Source organism: Labeo rohita, chromosome 21, assembly GCF_022985175.1.
Source record: "Labeo rohita strain BAU-BD-2019 chromosome 21, IGBB_LRoh.1.0, whole genome shotgun sequence".
Classification (NCBI taxonomy): domain Eukaryota; kingdom Metazoa; phylum Chordata; class Actinopteri; order Cypriniformes; family Cyprinidae; genus Labeo; species Labeo rohita.
This window is the reverse complement of record NC_066889.1, coordinates 26,688,399-26,700,844: the sequence shown is the minus strand read 5'-3', so window position 1 is coordinate 26,700,844 and position 12,446 is coordinate 26,688,399. Positions and strand designations below refer to the sequence as shown.

Below are 12,446 nucleotides of genomic sequence, written 5' to 3'. Positions count from 1 at the left end.
TGATTTGTATTACACTACGTTTTTATGTAATTTCCAGATGTCAGTGTTTTTTGACTTTATAGTGTCACCTACTGTATGGATATCAGGGTTGAGGCCATTCATGAATTGAATTGAGAATGAATGGTAAATTCCAGTTCACTTCCTGGAATGGAATTGGAATTGGAATTGCATGCAGCTGACAGGAAATGGAATTAGAATTGAATTGGAATGCCAGGAAACAGAATTGAAATCAAATAAATTCCACTAAATTCCACTTGAGATATTTAGGCCTGAGAGATGCAGTCTTAGCGATGACAGTTTTCAGGAAATGATGATAATTCGATGCAATAAAAAGTGAATTAAATACATGAATGAACATGACTCATTTGTTTGTGAGTTGAGACATATATTATGTGGTAATCATATATTAAATGTATAGTACATCCAGAAACGTATCACCACTGTCATTCAATTATTAATTCATAATGTACAGTTCTCATTTTTATTTGCTTGCATTTGATCAACTCTATTTCATACATTACTTAGTATTTGTAAAGCATCATAAATATAGTTCAAATGTATGTCTCTAAATGCAATCACAAATAAATGCTCAGAAACAGCAATAAACGGAATTCAGTGGAATTTCCCTAAACTGAATTCCACTTCCTGTAATTCCAATTCAATTCCAACTCTGTTTCCTGTAATTGTTGTTGAATTCCAATTCCATTTCCTTCTTTGAATTGGAATTGTTGAGTTCATTCCTGAACTGACCCCAACCCTGATGGATATAGCATCATATACACAACATTTTCTGTTCCCACAGTCATTGTAGAAATGATTGTTAGCAGGTTTATTTGTTTCCTGATTCATTGTCATGTGTTCTCTATGGTTAGTCTCTGCCATCTGCATTTTGAAAAATAAAACGGCTTCTGCAACACTATTGACTGGAGCTTATATCTCATTTGTGTGATTTTTAAAGTTTTCAAATTACTTTTCAAAACTATTTAAGTAAGACATTTTCATCAAAAAAAGTTAGTTCTCTTTTCCCCATTTTAAAATGTAACATTATTTTTAGTATTGTTGTTAATGGTCATTAAAAAGATTTACTTTTAAAATAAAACCAATCACTGAAGAGAGTGGCAAGAGAATTGCTAAACAAAAGTCCCTGTTGTCTGTAGACCATGTTTGAGTTTTAAAGTTTGTCCACTAGATGGCGCTGTTAGTCGGTGGTTAGTCTTTTCTTCTGAAAGCTTCAGATGCTTCTGTCAGTGTTTAAGTTTTAAATTTGTTACAGTGCTTTGTGATATTTTTATCATTCACCTGCCTACAGTGACGCATGCAATAGCAAACCACACTGTTGGATATATGCATACCTTATAATACAAAATATGCTCTCCACACATAATATCTCTGTTTGGTTACTGGCTTGGATGTTATTCGATCCGGGAGACAAAATAAGTGAAACCATTAGTGGTCTCGCCGGAATAACATTTCCACAGATCCTATTGCTTCCTCATAATTGTGTTGGAGAACACAGTTCATATGGTGAGGGACACAAACACGAAAGGAGTCTCATCCTCAGATTCTTTTCTTTTAACTATACCAAAGTATAGAACTAAAAGATTTGGTGATGCTGCTTTTAGCTATTATGCTCCTGACCTATGGAATAAACCTACATAGAAAGTGAGACATGATAGATTTGTTTCCAACATACACTCCACTTTTCACTTCACAAGATGTTGATTGATGCACTTGAGTGGTGTGGGTTACTTGTGGATTATGATGATGTTTTTATTAACTGTTTGGACTCAAAATCTGACGGTACTCGTTCACTGCAAAGGATTCTTTGGTAAGCAAGTGATAAATTTGCTAAAAATGATTTCTCAATCTGTTCCCATGTAGAAACAAACTCATCTACAACTTGGATGGGTTTGCATATTAACATGAATATAAAAAGCATAAATTGAAACATTAATAAAGAGTCACCAGTTTGTGCTGCTATACTCTTTGGCTGGGTACATATAGCCCTACTAATACTAATATCAGGAGGAGTTCAGAAGAAAGCAGCACATGTATGAAGCTGCTGTAAATCATGATTTTTTAGGAGGTATTTTAAAAAGTGTTTTAAATTACACATGCATTGTAACCACATCACTAGTCATTTTTTTTAGCATCATTATTTTATATATATATATATATATATTTTTTTTTTTTTTACATTGTTTTACTGCTCACAGTTGCCATTAAGATTATTAAGAACAAACAAAATGTAATTCCTCAGTCTCAAACCAAATGATAAGGATGTGTCTCGTATGAACTCTGTGATCTGTGATCTGTTTTTTTTTTTTTTTTTGTACAGTAAAACTATTTTTGCCAAACCACTGTTTGGAGTCTCATTTTGGTGCACATGATTTTAAACAGCTTTCAAAAGTGCTGTGGATGTTACTCTTTTGTAAATGAAAAAAGATTCCCTTTCATGTGTTGCATTAAAATCGTACTGGACATAATTGAACAGTACTACTACTACTAATAATAATATTAAAATGTTGATTATTACAGCGATTTATTTTCAGTAAACCCTTCATACTCACTCGTCATACAACAACACCAACACTAACAGCAGTTCTTCAGTTTTCTGTAGATCATGTTTGAGCTTTAAACGTGTTTGTCCACTAGATGGCGCTGCAAGCTCGTGTTTTCTTCTAAAAGCTTCAACTGCAACTGTCAGTGTCATTGTTTATGGGAGTAATATATGGCAAGATTTACATTAAAATATCTAATATTTTATAGGAATGTTAATATAATTTATTTCCCTCTTTACTTGCTGTTTTTCCCAAAATGCATAATTTAAACATGTTTTAAGTCCTGGCGTCCTCTACAGTGGACATGTATGAAATCGATGTACTGTTTCATAACAGAAAATCATTGTTGTCCATCTGTCTCATTTTCTCGTTTGTCTAATATCTTCAACTTCTTTTTCTGTTTTCAACACAAATGTGATCAAATATTTGAATAGCTGTCTGGTCTCTCATCCTGACGGCACCCATTCACTGCAAATGATCTATTTGTGAGCAAGTAATGTAATGCTACATTTAACCAAATCTGTTCTGATGAAGAAACAAACTCATCTACATCCTGGATGGCCTGAGGGTGAATAAATTTTAAGCAAATTGTCATTTGGGGCAAACTACTCTTTAAACCTAATGCTATATTTTGGTTTAGAAGATCACTTGTTGGATTACCCTTGAGGTTTAGTTATTCACTTACGTATTTTCTCTCTGTAGGGAGGTGTTCAAAGCCAAACACAAACAGATGGGGAAAAAGGCTTTAAAAAAGTACTTATGCCTCTGGTTTCACAGACGAGGCTTAAGCTTAGTCCTAGACTAAAATGTAAGTCTGAGCTGTTTCAGCTGAAAGAAACTTGCACTGACTGATCTTAAAATATATCAGTGCCTTTGTATTGTCTCAAGATGCACACCAGTGATGTTTTTTTCTAAGGCACGTGTATAAAAATGACTTAAATGTCCTAATTGAACTATGGCCTAATCCTGGCTTAGGCTAAGCCCCGTCTATGAAACTGGGCCATGGAGAATTAGAAAGAAGGGGTGAGAATACAAAGCTTTATTTCACATTGAAATCAAGTTATGCAGTTATTTGACTCTTGATTAAAAATGCAGATGTCACACACTGTTTTTTATGCTCTTCTTCTCAGTTTTCCATCACAGCTCTGAGGGAAATCAAGATCTTACAGCTGCTCAAGCATGAGAATGTGGTGAACCTCATTGAAATCTGCAGGACAAAAGGTGAAGATCTGTACAATCTGTTTTTAATAGGTTTTTCCATGGTCTATCTGCTGTCATAAATAAGATGCACAGCTGCATTTTTTACATTAATGTGCTACTCATCTACAAATTCCTGCTGTGTGTCGTTGAATTTTATAAATATATAATTATTATAGTTATCATCTTTGATGAGAATGGCCCTTCATACAGTAGTTGTGGAAATTCATTAGTCAAAAGGTGATGGACCCCTGTAACTATGACTAGAGTTCCTGTTACTGTGTGTTAAATTACACGATTTCTTGCTTTTGATCAATAAACGTGTCACATAGCTTGACACATCTCCTGTAACTCATCGTGTTCGCTGAAGAGGCGTAAACTTCCCTTTTTGAAAGAAATAGCTGAGAACACGACAACAGAACACTTTCCTACAGGCAACAGATGACCCGCTTCCTGAAGTAACTGAAATCTGGTGAAACAGCGCGCAGCAAGCTGACACAGCACAAGTATTCACGTGCAGGGGGCGGTGCAAAGCACTATTTGGCCAATAAATTGGCATGATGGTATTTGGGCTTCAGCTCTCCCTCACTGGATAAAACGGGAGGAGGTAGACACCCCAACCACAGCCTAACCCTACCCCTTACCCCATCTCTGAACATAACTCCACCTATTTAGTTCCACAGAGGTGGAGCTGGACATCTAGAGAGGGGGTGCTGGAGGTCATTTGGCTGTGCAGTGAGTACTACTTGAGCAAATATACTTAATTTTGACAGAACACACTGTTACATTGGCGGGTGTTCGACCTGAAGAGCGTCTGTATTGGTTGTTCATAGATATCAGCGGTCTCATTCTTCAATTGGCAGCAAATATAATTCATTTCGTCACACCCCAGAGGAAAGGACAACAAGGTACATAATCACATACCAGAATATAACCTTATCTTGTTCAGCCTTGATTGAGCATAGCCAGAAATAGAACAAAATAAATAAATAAATAAAGCATCAAAATAAACCAAACTGTCAGAAAAGAGAAAGAAAATAAAAAGCAAAATACATCAAAAGTAATAAACAGCAAAGTGGGCTTTTACAATAATTAAAGTTCCCAGAGAGAAGTCAATTTAAGGGCTTTCTTTTTCTTTTAAAGATTTGTATAAGAGTTTTACCTCATTCCACCACTGAATAAAGTTGGGTTTAGATTTAAACCATATGCACTGAATAAAAAACTTACCAAAACATAACAGGAAATTAATAACAAAGTATTTGTTTTCAAGGAAAATATCAAACCTGACCATCTTCACATCGAGTGGTGGAAATTCAACATCCCTGGAACATAACCAGTTTGCAACTCTCTCCGAAAGGGTTGTCCCTCCTCCTCTTATTTGGGTTGTGTCAAATCAGAGCCGTAGAGAGAGTCTGAAGTATATTCTCCTATACATCACAAGTTACTGCAGGTAAAGACATGCAGCAGCTCACATGCGCCTCCTGTTTTTCTAACAGTTTTTAGTGGCCTTATATCGTTTGTAATAGTTTGGCAGTGTTTTCTATTCAGATCTATATGCTCATTCATAATTTGTTAGAAACTACTTAAATTAATATTTGCAGTAATAACAAAGTTCCACTTCCTGCGCCAACTTGAAAGAGCAAGTCTCTGTATATGTATATGTATATGTATAGTTAGATTACCACTTTCAGTTAGTTAACTATGTTTAAAATAATTGTTTCTACGTCTAGTGTATGTATGTTTATATTTTTGTTTATTTGTGATATTTCGTTCCACTGTATGTCCACACATGTAGCAGAATGACAATAAAGCTCAACTTAAACTTAACATGACTTGACTTTTCCAAGCTAATTAAAGTAAAATAAAGAAAATTACTTTATTTGTGGGTAACATCTCATCCCCTCCAAATAAAGTTTTCTCCACAAATACCCCCAGAAATCACAAAACAAGGGTTGGAAATGTGAAAGGTTTTATTAGTGTCTAATACTTATAAGTAACTTATACACCAATATCCCAACCCAACACAAACACATGATCTTACAAATAAACAATTTTTAAAAAAAACAACAACACTAAATTAACACAATAAAAAAATAACAGTTTACTTTTCTTCAGCAAGTAAATGTGTTCTAATTTTAGGTAGAAACCTGAATATATGCCTAGATTTGAAACATCGTTTTCACATTACAGTCAATATATCATAATTTCTATTGATATCAGACTAATTGTAGTTTTTAACAGATTAAAATACCGGGCCTACAAAGACTTTCAGGCCTAAGCCTACAGTATCTTGAAAATCAAGTGAGAAAAAGAGTGACACCCTGTTTTCAGGTTGTTAATGTGCATTTTCAGTGGCTCATGTTCAGTCCAATAAATACAGTGGAAGAATTCAGATTAAAAACGGCATGTCATACCTGACAGTCAGACACTGCAACACAACATACAAATGACAAAACAACAGCAGACTCAATAAACTCAATAATATACAGGAAACAGAAAACTACAAAATCAGAAAATAAAACATTTGACTGGGAAGAATATAAATACAGTATGTTCATTACACAAGTGCTGCTCCAAACGTGTAGCCATGGAGGACCAGGTTTTCTAAAACAGCATTAACATTAATTACAAAAATTAGTCAACACTAAAATACATTCTTGAATATCATGATCATTCATAACTGTCAGTGATTTAACTCACCTCATCCTGGACCTTCTCTGATTCATCAGAATGAGACTCTACAGCTGTTTCTCGAGAGACTGAGATATCAGTGAGAAAGAAACATCAGTATACACTGATAGCAGGTTTAAATCTACTTCATTATTGAAAAGATTGGTGTTATGATAATGGAAAAAAATATTTTTCTGTAATCTCTCATCAGTGAGAGAGAATCTAATACAATACTAACAGTTTGGTTTCAGACCGTCCATGCTGTCCCATCTCACAGCTTTCACTGTGTTTTTATCTCCTGACCCTTTGGATTTTGTCTCTTTTTGTTTTTTCTTCATATTCTTGTTCTTGTTTTTCTGAAGATCAAACTGCAGTTTCTTGGGCATTATTTTCTTTCCATCTGGTCTTGCAATTTCCTCTTCTTACTTTTCTATCTATTTTAAACAAATATTACACAAAAAATTACATTCTACAAGTTTGATTTTCAGTACCATGAATGTAAACCACAAACATGACAATACTGGACCGCTCATCATTTAGCAAAATGACACAAAGAAGTCACTCTGCCTGTCTATGTTGATTAAAATATAAGGAGCAATAATAGTTTTATGAATAAGAATCTCGAAAGCGCCACCTGGTGGTTAGTTAAAAAAAGTAGTCACGTTTTAATGACTTACCCGTCTGAAGCAGCCAACGCATACTCCATAGTTTGTTTCAGTGTTATGTGCACAAATAAAAGCCCAACTGTGTGTGTGTGTGTGTGTGAGTGTTGAATATTTCTCTCTGATAAATTAATTTACACATTAAAGTGTGGCAATAAATGTCAGTATGAATATCAATATGATATAAAAACATTTTGTAGCCTTCATATAATATGAAATGAAGTATTCTTTATATTACTTGTAAGACTGGGTATTTGAAATGTAACTGAATACGTTTAAATGCAAGATCTGGCGTCTAAACATCCAAATACTCAAAGCGAATTCATGATGAATTCAGAGATGACTGGATTAAAGCCCCAAACATTCGCTGATCATAAGAGCAGCCTCTGCGTCTCAAACTTATCGCTAAACTATTTGACAGTGTAATTCATACCAAGCTTTGCACAACATTCATCTGTTCTAAACATCATAAATAGTTCAGAAGTCTTAAAAATAAGAAAGCGAAATATCCGTTATGTGTGCCGTCCATGTGTAAGGAGACAAGGAGGTGGGCTAAACTATGTCAGTGACACCTGACTTTATTACAAATAACGCACATTTAATTCAAAATATTACTTTGAAAAAAAAAGAGAAAAATACACAGACCAATAAGTTGCACTTTTTTATTTAATTAATTGTGTGAAATTGCTAATAAAAATAGGTAATAAAAAACGATTATGATGTGGAGGTGAATTGGTTTAGTCTTGACTTCTGGTTGAGTGACAGAGTTGGGGGATGAGAAATCTGCACATTGTCGATTACAAAGTAAACACAGCGATGGAGAGAAAAAGGCCAAAGCTGTCAGGTGCCCAATTTAGAAAAAAAAGAAAAGAAGATTAGGAGAAACGGGCAAAAGATAAAGGTATGCAACAATGTTCTCTCTGTATGATTAAGGTATTCATGTCATTATGTTAATTAGTGGTATAACGTTAACTCTTAGGTTTGTTAGCCTTCTTGCTTATGATGCTTGCTATGCTTACCTTGCTAAAAAAAAAAAACACAATAAAAGCCTAATATACAAACCATCACAGAAATTCTAATGGTTTCTATTAAATAGCATTATGAACCATTAACTTTTTTCCAGTGAAACAAAATTCCTTATTGTACTGTGTTTTGGACAATTTTCCAATAGGATTTACCATCTCACCCACCAATAGAATCCATCATATACCAGCAGACACTGTTATACTTACCATTAAACCAATACAATTCCCATTATAACCATTAAATCCATTACATTTTCTATTATTTTTGGGCAGGGTTCTATTGTTTTTTCAGCAGTGTATACAACATGAGATCTTTACAAGTAAATTTAACCACAAAATTATGCTTTGCAGCAAAACTGTTGCAAGTACAGTTATTTATTTCCATTGTCCATGTTAATGTTGGCTATAGCCAATATATTTACAATATATTTACAGTATACTGTAAATATATTGGGGTTGGGGGGGGCGCCGAGAGGAAGTCTCGCCCGTGGAGCAATTCACTGTAGAACCGCCACTGGTGGAGTGGAGTGGATGGATTTCATTTGACGTGACGTGACATTTTGATGTTCTGGTAGTGTTGTTGTTTTGTTACGTCACAAAGTGAAAACCGTGAGTTTAAATTTGAAGTGACAAGATTTTAGTGAAGTTGAGTCAAGTTCTGAATTTAGGTTTATAGTTCACTAGGTTATTATCAACTAAAGAGTTCACAGAAACATAGTTAATCACAAACTAATGTTAAAAACTACAATTGCTATCAAATGACGCTTTCATAAGTAAATGATTTCTAAAAGAGAAATAACAGATAAAATGCTTTGATCTGTCTCTTAACTGCAGGCTACATAAGAAATACATAAATATCACAAATAAGCTGGGTAGTCATTAAAACTTTTGTTACCACCTTTCACAATCATTTCATGTTTGACTCCTTTTAGGAAAATAAAGTACAGTCAGTAAAAATATCAGTTTAAATGATGTTAAAACAAATATAAAGTTTTAATAAAATACGATTGTACATAAAGGATTTCAATAGAATCATTTAAGCAACCCTGGGCCTGCACATAACACAGTTACAATGAATGTGTAATTCAAAACACTCGAGCACAAGAAACAAGACAACAAATAAACCAGAGAACACGAGAAGGTTCTGACAGCTTTGTATTTTCAATCGAAAAAGAAAAAGACAAGTCCGTTTTTGATTGGATATAAAGGATCGCACAACCACTCCTCCCAGAGGTTGTATTTAATGTCCAAAAGTGGTGTGGCTAACCGGCTCTTCATGAAACAACGAACACTCCCCCATTACACTCGCGGGTTTCCTGGAGTAAATCACGCACTAGAAATGGTTTTCTGTCCTTATTTACATCCTCAATCAGAAAACGGAAGCACATACTGTTACTCCTGATGTGTGATATATTCACCCAGCCCTGTCCTTCTGGGGTAAACTAGACTATTAGACGAAGACGTTTCACAGACGAGGAGTAGATTTCTAATTAATATTTTAAGCGTAATGTTTAGTATTATAAATTTGACATTTTCAGTGGATATGAAGATCCTGAACTGTTTTTGATGTTTAGATTGAATGTTGTGCACAACGTGGTATGAATTACACTGTCAAAAGTTAACGATATTTGAGATGGAGAGCACATATATATGGTCAGTGGATATTCGGGGCTTTAATCAAGTCTTCTCTGATGCAACTGGAACTAGTCTTTTATTTACATTGGAATATTACACTTAGCCATATATTTTAAAATATCATTTAAGTCTGGAGAAACAACTAAAAAAAGTCCACATGACACCACCAGGGAAATCCCACAAGAAGATCTTTAAAGGTTCAAAGTTTTTATGGGTTTTTTGCATTTGGTTTCCCAAAAACAGTTGAACAAATGAACAACCTAAAAGAAACATTTTGAAGACAAAAATCTAAACAAGTTTTTCCTCTATTCATTCCCCGCTGTTCATTTGTGATTAAATCGCAAAAGCTCTTTAGTTTGAAGCAGCAAACACGGGTAAAGTGACTTCATTTTGTCAAGGGTGAATAACTTTACCCTTGGCACACTGCTGTATTTCTTTTAAAAACAAAGGTTCCAAAAGGGTGTTTTTGTTGTTGTTGTTTTGCAGTGATGCCATTTTAGGGTTCCCAAATAACAGTTGAACAAATGAACAGCTCCTAAAAGAAACATTTTGAAGACCAAAAATCTAAACAACCTTTTTCCTCTAATTCATTCTGTTGGGGTCATTTGTACATCTCTAAAGCTTTGCTCTTTAGTTTGAAGAATCAAAGAAGGTTGAGGTGAGGTGACTTCATGTTGTCAAGATGTGAATATCTTTACCATTTTAATGGTTCTGTATTTCTTTGTGACCTACCTTAACGGCACTGCAGACCTCAGGTGTTTCATGAGTGTCTGTCACTTGAACATCTCCATTTTATTTTTTCAGAAAAGATTATGTTGGGCTGACATCAATGGCATATGACTAATATTACTTGGGATTATATACAACAAAAAGATAGAACTGTTGCCTAAATGTTAATTTTCATGTAATGTTCGTTTAACACAGACAGAAAAGTGTGAAGAGGAAAATAATGGCCAACAAAGTGCAGTTTGATCTTCAGAAGATTTTATATTTGTTTTAACATCGATTTTAAACTATAATTGATATTAATTGAAGAAACAAATAAGGCCAAATCCTAAAGGGTTAAGAGAAACAAACACAGTGAAAGCTGTTAGATGCAACAGCATGGAGAATCTGAAACCAGAGTGAGTTTTTGTCAGTTATTTGATAGCAATTATAATTTTTTTTAACATTACAATTAACTATGTTTCTGTGAACTCTTTAGCTGATAATAACCTAGTGAACTATAAACCTATAAACCTCATCTTGACTAAAATCCTGTTATTTGAAATTTGAACTCACGGTTTGTACTTGGTGACTTGATAAAAAAGACACACAAGTGAAGTGAAAGTGATTCTGTCATGGATTGGAATGAGCTGTTGCTCCACCAGCGGCCAGAAACCGCACTACAGACGATCCAACCAGAAACAATTTATTTTTCATGACTGAGGTGTGTCCAAGAATTCACACCAAAGGCGCTTTACAGTAACTAGACTTAATACAAACACCCTGCAACAGTGGCGGCTTCTCTACCTTCGCGCGAATTTGGACATTGTTGTTTTTGTGTCTGTCATATGTGACCATCCATGACTCATTTCATGAATTTCCTCAAAGAAACACGGTTGAATCATCGGACGACATCGTTGGTCAATGATTAAAGTAAGTGGATGGTTATTTCACAGATTAATGTAAAATAACGTGCAGCTATAGTTCATGTTAGTGATTAGGTAGGGCTGGACGATAATATGACCTAAAAGTGAACACTTTACCTCGATCACGATTATTGAACGATTATTTCATTGTTTATTATTTTTTGCCCTCATAGTTCATTAAAGGTTTGTACTGTAAAGATACTCAACTATTAAAGGTAAAAAATTCTAATGAAGGAGTGCATTTCTTATCTTAGTGATTTTAAAATAGTTGAAGGAAACAAACAAGTTATGATTATTTGTTGAGTATTTCGAACTGAAATCAAAGCACATATTAGTTGAAATGAAGACGACTTATGAAGTCGTCATAGTTAAGTTGGGTAAATGTCGAGTACCACATATTTTTTTTGCATTCCCATTTGCTCAAATAGCAAAAGAAAAACTCCATGATAGTGTTTTCGCGACTTTCATAAAAAGGAAAAAACTGAGACACTGCAAATTTACTGAACCTCCCATAGACGCGCATTAGAAACACGCTCACATTAGCGTTAACCATTTTTTTGTAATTTGATGCAAAGGTGATATAATGCAAAGTATAGTAAATGTATTTATAATGTAAAGCACTGATCCAATCCTGCGAAACTTCCGTGTTCATTTTTTACTTTCGTTTTAGCGGTGAAGCGTCAATCAGGAAACGCCATGTCTGTAATGTTTCACCCAGATTTATAACTACTATGATACTGTCTTACCTCTTTTGCTTCTGGGGTCTGATAATGTCTGATACTCTAATATGCAAGAGTTATGACTAATAATAAGGACTGGAAACTGCATATACACTCCCACTGAATTTCATATTTAATCTTGCATTTTATGTACGTAAAGTAACACCAGACTGAAACGTAAATTGTCTTTATAAATTGTACAGTGAAATTGTCACCAGAAAGAAGCCACAGCAAAACTGGAGAGAACAAGGAGAGATGGAGAACAAACTGGAAGAACCACAAACCTGTGAATCAAGACACATACAAGATAGGACAGCATTGGTTTATGTAAAACCAGATCGTAAGT

The 12,446-nt window shown here is 34.5% G+C and overlaps 1 long non-coding RNA gene across 1 annotated transcript; it reads right to left on the bottom strand.

Annotated features, from left to right (window-relative positions):
* Positions 1–5,710: 5,710 nt before the first annotated feature.
* Positions 5,711–7,496, bottom strand: LOC127152641 (uncharacterized). Its single transcript, XR_007825120.1, has 2 exons — positions 6,667–7,496; positions 5,711–6,517 (listed from the first exon to the last, which is right to left on the bottom strand). It is a non-coding gene; the product is annotated as an uncharacterized LOC127152641 (long non-coding RNA).
* Between the last annotated feature and the right edge of the window lie 4,950 nt (positions 7,497–12,446).